Here is a 16,042-nt window from a genome sequence, read left to right as displayed (position 1 = left end):
ATTTCTGATACTAAAATTTTCCAAATTTTGGTAGTTTTCAATTATTTTATTATTGGACCAAAGACCATGACTAAGAGCTGTGCTTGTGAAACACTTTGGTTCCTCTAGTCGTATAAAATCGGATCTTTCAGTTCCATATTTATGATGATACAATTTGAGTGAGTGTCCCGCGCCGTGGCGTCGCGGTCTAAGGCATCCCGCCTAGGACTCGCGTTACGGAATGCGCGCTGGTTCGAATCCTCATGGGGGAAGAAATTTTCTCGTGACATTTCGGCCAGTATATGGGACCTGTGCCCACCCAGCATCGTGATGCACTTGGGGAGCTACGATAAGTAGCGAAATCCGGTTGCGAATACCAGCTATAACGGCTGGGGGGGATCATCGTGCTAACCACACGATACCTCCATTCTGGTTGGATGATCGGCCACCTCTGCTTCGGCATGTGGGCGTGAGGCCAACAGCCGGCTGGTCGGTCTAGGCCCTTCACGGGCTGTAGCACCACAGATTATTATTAATTTGAGTGAGTAAGTAAGTAAGTATAGATTCTATTTCTTTGGTTGCAGTTCTTCCCTTGAATGAAGGCTCCGATGTCGCTAACGTAGTGCACTAATGTGGTCATCATTTTAGAGAATTTAATTTAAATTTCTTCTCTAATTTTATTTCTGTGTGTTAATTTTCATTTGCGCACATGTAATGAGGTCGCAGATGTTTCCGTAGGTTATTAGGCCTACTCTGAGCGTAGATATGTCACAATCAAGATAATTTGAAGAAATTCCCTGTGTTCGGTATAATATATGAATTTTTACATGTTAATTTGTACAACACAATGACTGTTTCGGCTGTGCGTGTGGTAATATGACTCTCTTACTGATGGTTGGCCCCCCACCTGTTCCAAAGTTATTACTGAAACGAGCTCCGTACTTGATGTCAAGTCGACAACCCCACGCAGACAACACAATGGGGTCATAAATCCAATTTCCTTTACTTGAAGTAACGAAGTACGCTTAAGACAGAAGACTGACCATTAAGATATTGCTAAACATTTTTATGTGAGAATGTTTAAAGCGATCGTAGATAAACCGTTGCAGTTTATAAATTCTGTTCGTTGCTGTTGTCGAGTGGTCATTTGTTGAGACACGGAACTTCGTTTCGCACAGCTCACAGGCATTTGTTCACGATACTAATTTCATGAGTCCAGTCATAGCTCGGCCATTTAGCGAAACACATCTGGGTTCATGCTTCACGGCTTCTTTGAAATGTACGGTGGACGCAGTATAGGTCTATAACGAAAGGATTGAGGATGTGTTTCGAATGTCCGGACTGTAATGTTGCCTGAATTGAGAAGTCCATTGAGGGAGGAAGTTATGACTAGATATCGGAATATATTACGATGTACCGAAGTACAATGCAGTAATTCTGCGTCATCATGTGATGAAGGATGAGTGGAACTGAGAAAAATTCCCTCCGGCACACAGTGGTTTAAAATCCATATTTAGGAGGACAAATGCAGAAAAATGACACATAAAAAAATGAAATTAAACCCTTAAATTATTTTTCCTATATAACTGAGTAACACTCAATTGATTATGTTAATCAGCGGAGGTGGCTGCATAGCGAGATAAGAAGCCGGTAACATGCCACATTTCGCCACCCAGCATTCTTACTCAGCAAGCGCCGAGAGTCTGCCGTTTTCCTTGTTCTGTAACTCTGTTGTAAGTGGTCGATTCCATTCATATTTGGTATCAACATGTCAAGTAATTCTTTAGGTATGTAACACTGTTTGTTTTTGTTACATTTAATGCCATTATAGTATGTAAAATTAGCATGAATGGACACGGGACAAAATATAAATATAACCATTGAGTGCAGACTTTGCTAAGGTAGAGAAAAAAAACCCCTTTGGTTCGTCCAAAAATGATTTTTTTTTCACTTCCTCCACTATTTACCTCTATTTTAAATCTAGTCTTAAGGTGCGCAGATTTGCGGAAGTAATAATTTATGAGCACTATTCTTTCGAGGTGCAGTAGTGCAATTTTTCTCGGTTACAATTATTTCAATATCTGTGAACCGAATCTGCTTCCGCAGCATAATTCAGGGAATTCAAGATGACAGCTTGTTAATTATGTACCAAATAAGTTTCCCGAGTGCCCAAAAGGTGCAATAGTACCTAAAATGTTACATTTCCCCCCCCCCCTATAAGATTTTGTCTAAATGCATCCCCCTGTAAGGGGCACGTCTGCTCATACCAACGTAAACAGAGTTTGTACACAAAACAAATGTACTAAGTGTAACTACTGTATAAAATTACATAAAAATCTGTTAGATAGGACAAAAGTTACTAATTTTGTCTAATTGCGCCCCCCTATAAAGGGTAGCTTCACGTAGACCAACGTAATGAGAGCCTGTATACAAAACATACATGCTACCTATAACTACTTTGTAAAATTTCATAAAAATCTGTTAAATAGGAGAAAAGTTACTAATTTTGTCTAATTGAGCCCCCTATAAGGGGTAGTTCTCCTTATACCAACGTAATCAGAGCTTGTGTTCAAAACATATATGTTCCTTGTAACTGTTTCGTAAAATTTCATGCAAATCTATCAAATAGGAGAAAAGTTACTAATTTTGTTTAATTACGCCCCCCTATAAGGGGTAGTTCCCTTTATACCAACGTTACGAGAACTTGTATACAAAACATACATGCTACCTGTAACTACTTTGTAAAATTTCATAAAAATCTGTTAAATAGGAGAAAAGTTACTAATTTTGTCTAATTGCGCCCTCTATAAGGGGTAGTTCCCCTTATACGAACGTAATCAGAGCTTGTATACAAAACATATATGCTTCTTGTAACTGCTTTGTAAAATTTTATAAAAATCTGTTAAGTTCTCCTTATACCAACGTAACGAGAGCTTGTATACAAAACATATATGCTACCTGTAACTGCTGTGTAAAATTTCATAAAAATCTGTTAAATAGAAGAAAAGTTACTAATTTTGTCTAATTGCGCCCCCTATAAGGGGTAGTTCCCCTTATACCAACGTAATCAGAGCTTTAATACAAAACATAAATGCTACTTGTAACTGTTTTCTAAAATTTCATAAAAATCTGTCAGATAAGAGAAAAGTTTCTAATTTTGTCTTATTGCGCCCCCCTATAAGGGGTAGTTCCCCTTATACCAACGTAACGAGAGCTTGCATACAAAACATATATGCTACCAGTAACTACTGTGTAAAATTTCATAAAAATCTGTTAGGTAGCTGAAAAGTTATTAATAATGTCCCGCTAAATTTGCATTCTAGACCACTGTGCGGCACCGGGATTTGAACCCGGGTTTTCAGCTCTACGTGCTGACGCTCTATCCACTAAGCCACACCGGATTCCCATTCCGATGTCGGATTGAATCCTCTCAGTTTAAGTTCCACCTCTTGGGTTCCCTCTAGTGGCCTACCCTCATGCACTGCGTCACAGATGTATGACAGTGGCACAATGGAACCTACATCCAGAGCTAGACTTAGACGTTAACCAAAGCGTTTAAAAGTGGGCCTTTATGCTTACATTACACAGAACAACAAATTTTCACTTTTTGTCTTGCTCCGAAAAAAAAAATATGTGAATATTACTAATATGTGTGCCCTAAATCTCAATTTAAAATTCCAAATTATTTGAAGTTTTTAATGAAAAAAAGAGCTACTTTTTTATTTTTCTCTGCTATTGATAAAATTACAACACATTAGGATTCGAAATGACTAATAATACTTGAAAAATTGTGCTGGATACAAAAATGATGTTACAAGTTTAAAACACAACAACAATAAAAATATTTTACGCGTATAATGAGAAAAATCTGGGAATTTGAATTTATATTTAAAAGAATTTTCTGGATGACTTGTGTTTATAACTAGACCCGGGACTGTTTTTTACAAGCAGTGTTGTCAGGTTGAGGGATTTATCCCTCGGCGTAGGGATTTTTTGATCGAAAAGGGATTGAGGGATTTTTTGACAGAATGACACAATATGTAGGGATTTTTACCTTTCCAATTTTTCTATTTTTTTATATTTTTCAAAATATTTTTATTTCTCAGATATGAAATAAGTTTCTTAATTTTTATTAAAACCACATAAAAGTGATTTAACACTGAAAACTCTGTTATATGCTTAATATTTGGTTTGTCAATAACTTGTAACTTTTTTCACTCATTTAAATCTTTCCTGTAGAAGATTTTGCATTTTAATATTTATAAAAAAAGATTGTACAAAACATATTATTATACAATTTTGAGGGTAGAAGGTGCATGGAGTCTGTTAAAGAATAGATTGATTACAATAGATCGGACTCCTTTAACAATATATATATTTTTTTGTCAATAATGGGTTGTTATAACATATAATATTTTAATTCAAAGAGTTGAGTGATTCATATAGAAACGGCCAATGAGATTTAATTTTACTGCTTGTTGGCTGCCATTTACCATTGTCGTTTGCGTCTTCCCGCTTTATATTCAAATCGATTCAGTACTTCGGTAGGGAATATACTGTAGTTTCAGTTCTTGTGTTAAGAGCCGGGATAAATGACCATAGTTTTAAGTTGATATTTGTTAAGTGCCTGTTTATTTTCTTAGTTTTAAATTACTGATATTTTTAAGCGTGTGTTTATTTTATTCGTACAATGAGTGATCCTCAAGAAGGGCCGTCCACGCCGAAAAAAAAGTAAAATCAGGAAAGAGTTATCTAGAAGTGAGAAATCTTGGCAGAAACAATCATTCGTTGAATCATGGTTGGAGGATCCTCATTTTAAAGGTTGGTTGGCTAAATCTAATAATCCCTGTAAAGTAAAATGTTTGTGTTGCAAAAAGAAACTATCGGCCAGTAAGAGTGAATTAGAAAGACACGGCATAAAAAATGCATTACAGTTGAAAAATGTCTCCAGAATTACCGTGTTTTACAAGAAAGCCATCTGATGACAAAGTAAAAGTTCAGATTACGATGTTTGGAGTTATATCAAGTAGCTTTCAATGAGTCCTTGAAAAGATTGCCCCTTCAACAAGATGTTATAAGTAATTTGACTTCTTTAGATCCAAAAATTGCATTAGGTGTCAGTAAGATTGTTGAAAGATCTAGTAACACACTTATTTCAATAGTTGTTAAATATAAGACAAAAGTAAACCAAGAATCAGTATTAAATGAATGGAGTCTTTTACTCAATTACTTTTTTTTTCTGAAGAGAAAACTGCTTATCTAAATTTTCCTGTACTAGAATTTTGGAAGCGAATAGAAGAATGTCACAATTTCAATTCTGAATTTTTGTTAAAAAGTTGAGGAAAACTAGCCAAAATTTGCCTTTCTTTGCCCCATTCTAATTCAGCTGTAGAGTGCATATTTTCAATGGTTAGTGATATAAAACGAAGAAAAGAAATAAACTATGACCAAAAACACTGTCGTGTCTAGTGGGGGTGAAATTTGACATGAGCAACATGATCAAAAAGTGTTACAACTATCCAATCACCGACGAAATGTTGAAACTGTTCAGTATTGTATTGTATTGTATTGTATTTATTAACATTCCATGGTATTCATACATGCTTACAGCTAGAATATGGAACAAGTCAAAAAACTTAATACTATTATAAAATCTTAATTTATAGTCACAGTCTAGATGAAATATATACAGACGAGATTTACAATATAGTCTTCTAGTACAACACATAGTTTTAGTATCAATTTCATGAAGTGTTATTGAATGTCATGAATTCACCAACAGAATAGAAGGCGTGAGAAATTAGGTACTTCTTTAATTTGGCCCTAAATAATTTTATGTTTTGAGTTTCATTTTTTATATCGATAGGGAGGCTATTAAAAATTTTTACTGCCATATAACCCACTCCTTTTTGATAGCACGATAGACTTGCCGATGGAGTATGAAAGTCATTTTTTGACGTGTATCTATGCTATGAACTGCTGAATTAGTTACAAAGTTTTCACGATTACATACGAGGAAGACTATTAATGAAAAGATATACTGACAAGTGAAAATATGTAGCCTACAACAAGGATTCCAGGATCCATCATAACGACACATACTTGTAACAATTTGACTGTATTTTATACTGCAACTTTCACAATAGTGCATATTCACAACATATGTTGTTTAATAGATTATCACAGGGTCACCTAAGTTTATATAAACTACATTTAATATTCATTTTGTCATTCCAAACTTTTCTCCTTCAATCCACATCCTTTCTATTTACACCAACTTCAATATTAACAGTCAACTAGGATCCCTTACACCTTTCTGAATTTTTTTGATTTTTTTTAATGATATTAAGTTCTTTTGATATGTAATATTTTCATGTGACTTTCTGTTAAAATATGCACATTTAACCTAAGAGTATTATTGTCAAACAAGTACCGGTATTCACTTTTGAGTCATTATACACTTTATTGTTCCAATATAATAACTCGTTCGCGATCTCTAGCTGTCATGAATGATTATAATATGATATTAAATAATATGCATATTTATCATACAAGTCCCATTTGTTGCTGTATTTAATGTACCTTTTTAGAAAATGTTTCTAGTGTATTTATAAATTTCCATTAATTGTTTGTAGAATTTCAATATGTATTATGCAATTATGTACAGATATCTTTATGATCTGAAGATGCCCAAAATGGGCGAAAACGTTCACAATCAAAATATTAAAATGTGTTAAATCGATCGTCTGGTTCAAAAATGCGACAACTCAAAAAAACAAGTTTTGAGATATCTTCAGTTGAAAGTTTCAAATTAAATCACCTAGGAAGGAACAGATTTCTGGTTCATAATCACGACAATTAGAAATGAGTCAGTATTCAGACGAATATATCACAATCTTCCAGTTCATTATTAATAGATTTTGAAATGTACTAATAATGAACTATTAAATTCCATAGTTATAATTACTTCTGAAGCAGTTTATTTCGTTTTTTTTTTCTTTTTGGTTGTAAATATGACTTATCTCAATGTTGAAGCGGAAAGAGCACCGAAATGGGCTTTCAGTAGTATATAAACAACTAAAAAATGACAATGTTTGAGTTGTCTCACTTTTGAACTGGATGATCGAAATATACTTCTGGGTTAACATTAAAATAAGTCAAGACGGAAACAAAACTAAAATTATATTATTTCTTCATTAAGGATTGAAGAGACAACAAAATAGCTGGGCTGCTGGTTGCAGAAGAAGAGGGAGAAGAAGAAGAATCTGAACAGAATCATCAATAATATGCCGATCTGAGAGTGAGTGCTCTGTTCCACTGTGATATTTATTAGGAACATTGTCTTGTTCTAATTTATTATTTTAATTCGTTTTTAAAATGTGTATTTTGGAGTTTAGACCAGACAACCCCAAAAGGGGGATTTTTTTCTAACTTTGAGGGATTTTCTTTCGTAAAAACCTGGCAACACTGTTTACAAGGAATCAATAGTCTGCAAGCATGCTGGATGATGATCTATGATCGCTTTTGCATTTCAGATATTTCTTGTTGAAATCTTTCTCCGTGCTCGTCGCTTACCGCTCTAAGATTAGGAGGAAAAAATCCAAATGAGAACGTAAAAGGTGTACTTTGAGAGGCATATTATACTCCATTTTCTCATATGCACTTATCATGATTTCCACAACAAGTTCTAGTTGTCTGCCCTAGAATTTCCAAGAAAATTTGAGCAAACATCTTTGAAAGCGCTTCGACCTGGTTGGCGAGTTGGTATAGCGCTGGCCTTCTATGCCCAAGGTTGCGGGTTCGATCCCGGGCCAGGTCGATGGCATTTAAGTGTGCTTAAATGCGACATGCTCATGTCAGTAGATTTACTGGCATGTATAAGAACTCCTGCGGGACAAAATTCCGGCACATCCGGCGACGCTGATATAACCTCTGCAGTTGCGAGCGTCGTTAAATAAAACATAACATTTAACATTTCTTTGAAAGCGCGCCATGCCATTTTTTCTGTAACGGAAAGTTTTTCTTCAAAGAGTCAGACATAACTTTGTGAATTTGTGGACCGATGAAAATGCCTTATTTTAATTTGCCTTCACTCAAAATGGTAAACTTTTCTTTTAAATAATGAAAACCACACCCTTGTTTGTTCAGTGCTTAGGCCACAATTTGAACTGTTATGAAATTAACTGAATAGAAGGGACCAATAACTGTTTATTTATTAGAAGTACAAAAGAAGATGCCAACAACCGTAAGAAACTGGAAATAAGTCATAAACTCATAAAATCCATTAGGTTTTGTTTTGGTTTACAACTCCCAACCTACACCAGATGTTTACTTGGGGAACGCTTATAGAATAGTGAAATCATAGTAGCCTATATCTTAAAAACCTTAAGTGATACGAAGGATTCAGCGCACACCAAATCATAAGCGACACATTGTTTTAAGTCGGAGCAAAATTCTTGTTGTTCAGTGTTATCATTAGGGAGCGGATTTTTATGTGCTAAAAACAAAAAAATATTTGTTTTAAATATGACAAAAATACCTTACTTAGCTTGGAAAAAAAAAATGTTACTAGGTACTCACCAACCACACTTGAGTGCTAGTAGTTGGCCGAGAATTGCAGTGAACAACAAAGGTCATCTCCAAATTCTCCATCACAAATGCATGCCGATTATCTCTGAACAACGACTTATACTGTGAAAACGATCTTTCCACATCACAGGACGTCAGACGTGCATATTTAAAGAGAGGAATGTCACAAATACATACAACGTCAATTTCACCTACAGGCACATCCTCCAATACTTGAGCAACTTTACACATTTTTTTATATCCACTGTTTTTCCCAAACACATTCTGAATTTGTCCCTTAGTAATTGTGCTTCTGAACCTTGTAGCGAGTCTAGTTTAATTTTCACGGCACCCACCTCCCTGTTTCAGACAACAGGTTTTTGGATGTTTCGAGTTTTTTATGGTGTCACACAAAAAGCTTAGATTTGCTAATAGGAAGGCCAAATCGTTTTTTAAACAACCATCTTTCAGTATATCTTGAAGGATATCGATTGACCAAGCCCGATAACAGGGAATCACAACAAAACATATTGCCTTACTTGATAGACATGAGCGAGAGGCGAGAGATTTGTTTAAATTAAATAATGTTCATACCCAGGTTCTTATCTGTTGTGTTTCACAAACAAAGCGTGGAATGAAATCATCTTCAGCAACAATAAACATTCCTAATTATGTGTTGCAAGATCTCTCCTCCTTGTCAATGTTAATTTATTCTCTAATAATAACACTGATATGCTGCCTAGCAGTTCTCAGAACTTGAGGCGATACTATTACAAAAATGGATCACGGATACACCACACAGCGCTTAGACACACGAAGCAACCAAGAATTCTTAAAAAGATAACGTACTTCTGAGTGACATAATTGATTTAGTTTTAAAATGTTTAAAAGTTCTTGTAAAAAAATTATTTAAGTAAAAAAACTCCAGGATTTATATGTTTATAATAGATTTCCTGAAAATATGTATTTACGTATTTTTTTTGTGAAAATATGCGTTTTTATGTGAAATAAAATTCGGGTTTTAAACTTGAAACTTCATGTTCGGAATTTTTAACTTTGTTAATTGTGTTTTATCACACGCAAAAATAATATTTAATTACATAGAAATCCGCTCCTTAGTTATCATTCTCGAAAATGGCTGAAATGTAGTCGAGTAAGCAGTCAGCTGGCGATTTCTCATTCAACGGACTGGGGTTCGTATCCTGCAAAGTTCTTAGTAGGAAAACAGCTGTACTGACAGCAGTTTGGGTACCTCTGTCATTTTACTTCCACCGTTACATCAATATCAGCACACGATCACTTCAATGCTTATAAATAAGCGTCGTAGTGTGAGAGGAACATTAAACTGTCCTGTGTGACGTCACGTACTGGCCTTTTCCTTCTTAACTGCGGTCAAGATGTGCGTTTTATGTATTCATGAGGTATGCAGCAGCAATTTCCTTTTGGACAGCAGCCGAAAACAATTTACTCGGGCATCATTTCCTTCTTTTTTCACTTAGGAGGGTGCAAGTGGAGGTAAATTAATTGAATCAATAAAACTCGCCTACTTATGACATAATAATGACAGAAGGGAGAAGGCAGCGTGTGGTATGGCACATGTTTACCCAATGATTTACAGTCAATTATATGCAGCGAGGCTCAACCCCCCTCCCTTCCTGTACGACCCTTATCTCCCTGTACGTCGTGTGCGCATCGCAACAGTGAGCTTTAGCCACCGTTTATCTCCCTCCCTGCCTATTAGCTTGATGGCGTTTAAGTACAACTACCTCTCGAAAAAACTGAATCGTCATAAAGACAAGAGACAGACGAACCATATGTTGCTGCAGGACAGACATCATGCTCGGTTGTGATTACAAGGCGGGCAGATGAAAGCTCTTCGAACTCACACAGCATTTGTTCGGAAGATAAAAGCACCTATACAGGGTGTTTCAAAAATACGGGGCATAATTTCAGGTATGTATTTCCCACATGTAGACAATCAAAATAGTTCATTACAACATGTATCCGGAAATGCTTCATTTCCGAGTTATGGCCTTCACAACATTGAAATTCACCGGAACGTTTTTCTTTCCGCAAGTCGTTGTCATTACAGAAGATGTTCAAAATGTCCACCTCCTGCTTGAATACAGACCTCACATCGATGTCTCATTGACCTGCGAACACGATCCCAAACTCCAGGAGTATTGCGTATGTCCTCAGAACATGCCACAATTCGATTCCGAAGGGATTCCAAATTAGGCACCGGAGACGAATAAACCAATGATTTTAAATAGCCCCACAAATAATCTGGACATTGTCGCTGTGGGTACCTCTCCTGGTACAAACGACGAGCCAACGCAGCACTGCCGTCCGCCTTACCGTACATGAAGTGTATCTCTGCCAGCTCTTGATTTGAATACATGTCGCACAGTCTAACGCCTACACAACATTGAATGTAACCTTCGCCTCGGAATGAACTGTCAGAGTGCCCTCTTAATGTCTCCTTTGACGGCAACGACCTGCGGAAAGAAAATCGTTCTGGTGAATTTCAATGTTGTGAAGGCCATAACTCGGAAATAAAGCATTTCCGGACACATGTTGTAATTAACTATTTTGATTGTCTACGTGTGGGAAATACATACCTGAAATTATGCCCCGTATTTTTTAAACACCCTGTATACAGGGGGTTCAATAACTTAAGCCGACATAGGTCGCTAGAGTAAAAGTCACGCGCATGATGTCTTTCGCAGTACAGCTCTACGGCATAGCTAACATTTATTTTTAAGCATTATTTTTAACTCTTTATTGCTCCATAATAATTTTTCACATTAATTATACAGAATGTTCCGGGAAAAGGTTCCAATATTTAGAGAGAAGATAGTATGCACCAATACAAGAAATAAAAGTCCTACAAACATGGGTCATAAAATTAATACCTTCTGAGAAATGAGAAAATATTTACCGTCACTTTTAGAGCAGCAATATACAGCGTGTCCCTAAATGATTATCTGGTTTCAAAGTTGTTTAAGGGGAGACTGTACTTCCATATCTTAGAATGTTAAATTCCTCAATTTTGGGTTCACTTTTCTCAGAAGTTATAAAAGATAGAAATGTAGAAAAAAATAGGGCATGTGTAACACACCTTTATGTATACAACCGGTTAAATAAATTTAAAATTTCACAGAGCGGTTGACAATTTTTTTTTCATTGGCTATTACACTTTTACTACGTCACACTATTTTTGACCAATAAAACGGCACGAAAGAACGTGTTTCAACCAATCATGGCTGCTTATCGCTACAATTTTATCACTTCCCTAGCATTTCATTCTTTGTTTGCCGACATTTCAAACTGCAAATTCTTTACGATACTATAAAACATGCTTTGCGATCGTCATTTTTATTATTATTATCTTATTCAATTTTGTGCGTAAAATTGTAGTGTAATTTGTAAATTTGTAATGTTTTTGTAACGCAGTCTTTACTCCTGGTTGAGTGTTAGAGAAGGCCGTATGGCCTTAACTCTGCCAGGTTAAATAAATCATTATTATTATTATTATTATTATTATTATTTGTTATTTGCGTAGATAGTCGACTGAAAATGGCAGCTTCGTTCAAACGTTTTGGTGAAGCTAACATTAGTGAAATAGAATTTTAGTAAGTCAATTAATATCTCGTCGTCGTTCCTGCAATAACTCCTATGTGGCATATTTATCGATTTTCAGATTTTTGCTCTATTAAATAACTTAAATAGTGATATAGCAAATAATAAAATCTCCTATATGTAATTATATATATATATATTTCCCCCTCCATGTTATTTATACTCGCTTTAACATCTTTGGTCATATTGCGAGTTAATCTTTGGTTGAAATCCGAAGGCCTCTGTACTATTGTTGAGACTGGTTCTATTGTTGTGAACTAGATGGCGACTGTATATGTATGACTGATTTGTTATGAATATGATTTCGGTGATGAATGAGGCCTGTGATTTTCAGGGATGTTGTGGCCCGAATTTCCTGGCATTTGCCTTACGGTTGAGGAAAAACCCTGAAAAACCTCAACCAGGAAATTCTACCCGACCGGGAATCGAACCCGGGCCCTCTGAGTAAGAAACCAGTATGCTGACCCCTACACCACAGAGGTGGTCTATTTCTTTCTTTCTTTCTTTCTTTCTTTCTTTCTTTCTTTCTTTCTTTTTTTCGAAAACGTAAGAATTCATAATCTCTTATGTACCACTGCAATAGAATGAATAAATGTGTTTTTTCTTCCTACTGAAAAATGTTATATTTTGCACATAGGAGTTATTGCAGGATTCTATTCTATTGTACTAGACTACTTTATTTCTTACAATCTTTATATACTTGTTTCTATTTTTATGACCTCCCTACCATAGATAATTTGTAGCAATAAAAGCCGCCCTAAATAAGGGTTCAATAGATCGGCCTACTAATCAATTCATAAAGAATAATAAGTAAACAAAACAATTTTGTTACGCTTGGAAAGAAAAAGAAAAAAACATTAAGATAAGAAAACGTAGGAAATCATTTACAATAAAAATTTTGTTGGGTACAAATGATTATTAATTATAGCTAAGGATGATTTTAACACGTGAGAGCCTATGGCATCAATCGTTGCATCAGAAATTTTATATTGTTTAAGTTGATTTAAAGTTTCACGTGGGATCGTGCCACGGGCACCGAACATGAGCCCAAAAACTGTCCAATGTGTGATGTGGTATTGTGCTCCGAGATGCTGACAACAAGGCTCATATATGACTTGTTTTTCACGACACACCTCTTGTGGCTGTTGCTCATGCATCTCAAAACGGATTGTGGGATCAAGCATGACACCCTTATCCTTCTGCCGATCATTTATGATGATATCAGCCCGTCTAGTAGAGCCATCAGAAGAGACGCAACCAACCTCCTCATAAACCTCATAGGAAGCATTCTGACGGATTGAAGCTGCGATCTTTGTTTGCCAACATTACAAACTGCAAATTCTCTACGGTAGGTCTACTATAAACTTGCGATCGTCATTTGTTTACTGCTTAGTCAACTGAAAATGGCGGCTCGCTTCAAACGTTTTAGTGAAGCTAACATTAGTGAAACAGAATTTTAGTGAGTAAGTTAATATTTTATTGTATTAGAGTACTTTAGTACTTCTAATTATTTACTATAATTGCTATATTTCATATCAGTAGTAATGTTTCACTATGTTTTCCGATTAATTTAGCTATTAAAATTAAAACGTTTAACATTATTAATATAGAAGTTTAGCTATATTCAAAATTATGGTAGACTACTTTTTCATTAAGAGTGCTGGCAACATTGACAACCGTACGAAATACATGTTATTGGTTCCCGCGTTTGTATTCATAGCGGCAATAATAAAATTCTGAGTGTTATTAATAATTCTTTTCCTTTCTATTTTAAGTGTGAGGTTAGTTATATCAGTGTTCTTTGTGTGCATGTGTAGTTGTTCATTTCAATATGAACTAATTCGAGGACAGTTATAGTCCCGTCGCTCTAATTTCCGGCAGCCAATCGCGTTGCAAGTGGGCTACATTTAAACGTGTGCGTCTTGTGATTCGCTTACGAAGACGTCATTCATTTCTTAATGCTCGATAAATACTTAATATAATCGCCCGCCATTTTGGCTCTTTCGTTGGCGTTCGCAGAAAGCACACGAAGACGTTATTTGCCGCTCAATTATTTGCTCAATTACAGTGCGTTTGATTTATTATCATAGGAGCTACGACATGATAATGTTTAACGGTGGGCAAATAGATTCCTCGTATGGTAGCTGGGCAACGAAAGAACAAAAATGGCGAACGATACTACCTACCTAGACTTTATAGAGCCTTCACTTCCTAAGACGTAAGCAAAGAGGAGGTCATGCCGGGAATAACAGCGTCGCGACTATAGATTTCGACAGCAGAAGGACTGACACAGAGTCCGTGGGTATCCAGATACCGCAATCCTTTGCGCCATTGTTCCAGCTCGCGCTATTTGACCTATATATATGTAGTTGTATAGAGAATGAATGTAGCTTACGTAGCCTATATCAGAATCAAATATTTTTAATTTTAAGGACCACGGACACTGGCCTAAATTGAGTTTTACTTTAAATGTTCATATCCCAAGCGTGTTGAAAAGGAATAACAATGGCGGCCGATTGCCTACTGTCTGGAATGACAGCATTAGCATTATACAAATCTGGCTTTCAGGTAGTAGCTCCCTGTAAAACAGGTTTGAATAATTTCAAGGAAAAATTGTTCCGGGGCCGGGTATCGATCCCGGGACCCTTCGCTTAGCGCGCGAACGCTCTACCGACTGAGCTACCCCAGGACCTACACACGACACCGTCACAATTTTTCCTTTTTATATCCACACAACTCACATGAGCTGACAAGACGCCAGAACTCAACTGTGAGTGCACACAATTACTGTGTGACTTTAAATTGTGGCTTTCTGTTAACGTACCTCCAGTAGCATTGCTTTCAATTGAAAGTAAAATGGTGCGTTTGATTCCTAACTTCAACCAACGAGTTATCGAAGTATGTGTACGAACTAAGGATCGAAGAATGGACTTCATCTAAAAATAGAAAGGTTAGTGTGTAATGCATACATTTTGCTATTGAAATATTCAGCGATTATTCAGTATGGCAACCCTATGTTCGTGTAGTGAGGAACCTATGGGTTCAAATAAAATAATAGCAGTGTTTTTAGTTGTGCCCCGCCAAATAATTTGGTCACGAGCCGCCACTGTGGCAGATCAATTATAAATTTCGACGGAAAGCTCGCTGTACAGAATCTATAGAACCAATTCTCAAATTGCAGTACAGGAAAATAATTATGCACGAGAGTCGTCATTATAAATGTGAAGCTGTGACTCAACAAAAGGTTATAGGAAATACATATCCACTTTCGTTTGTAAAGCAGGGTTGCCAGATCTCCGGGCTCAATCCGGAGTGCCCGGTTTATGAATCCATCTCCGGCATACAAGAAATCTTCACCCGGGGAAATTTCACTGTCCACCAAATAACTTTAAAAATGAACATCTGTGTCAGGCTTTAAAATGCAGGCTTCATAACTTTAAATATGAGCGTCTGTAGTAGCGTTGAAGTTTTAGCGCGTTTTCTTTTCGCCAATAAGACACTGCAGACTCACACTATGCCAACAATCACCAACAATGAAAGATGGCTTAAATATAAAATTAAAACAGATAATTTTGATATGATGATAATACTCGTATATATCAGAAATATGACTACAATAACACAGGTCTACAAAGAAAAAAAATTGAGAGCTTTTTGAAATCTAATAACTGATTTTGTGCCGGAGGGAAAAAGACCTTTGGGGAGGCCGAGACGTAGATGGGAAGATAATATTAAAATGGATTTGAGGGCGGTAGGTTATGATGGTAGAGACTGGATTAATCTTGCTCAGGATAGGGACCAATGGCGGGCTTATGTGAGGGCGGCAATGAACGTACGGGTTCCTTAAAAGCCA

General features: G+C 36.2%; 1 non-coding gene across 1 annotated transcript; it reads right to left on the bottom strand.

Annotated features, from left to right (window-relative positions):
- Nucleotides 1-14,805: 14,805 nt before the first annotated feature.
- TRNAS-GCU (transfer RNA serine (anticodon GCU)) lies at nt 14,806-14,879 on the bottom strand. Its single transcript has one exon. It is a non-coding gene; the product is annotated as a tRNA-Ser (tRNA).
- Between the last annotated feature and the right edge of the window lie 1,163 nt (nt 14,880-16,042).

Source organism: Periplaneta americana, chromosome 4 (assembly GCF_040183065.1).
Source record: "Periplaneta americana isolate PAMFEO1 chromosome 4, P.americana_PAMFEO1_priV1, whole genome shotgun sequence".
Lineage (NCBI taxonomy): Eukaryota > Metazoa > Arthropoda > Insecta > Blattodea > Blattidae > Periplaneta > Periplaneta americana.
Note: the sequence above shows the minus strand (reverse complement) of the source record. Positions and strands in the feature narration are given on the sequence as shown.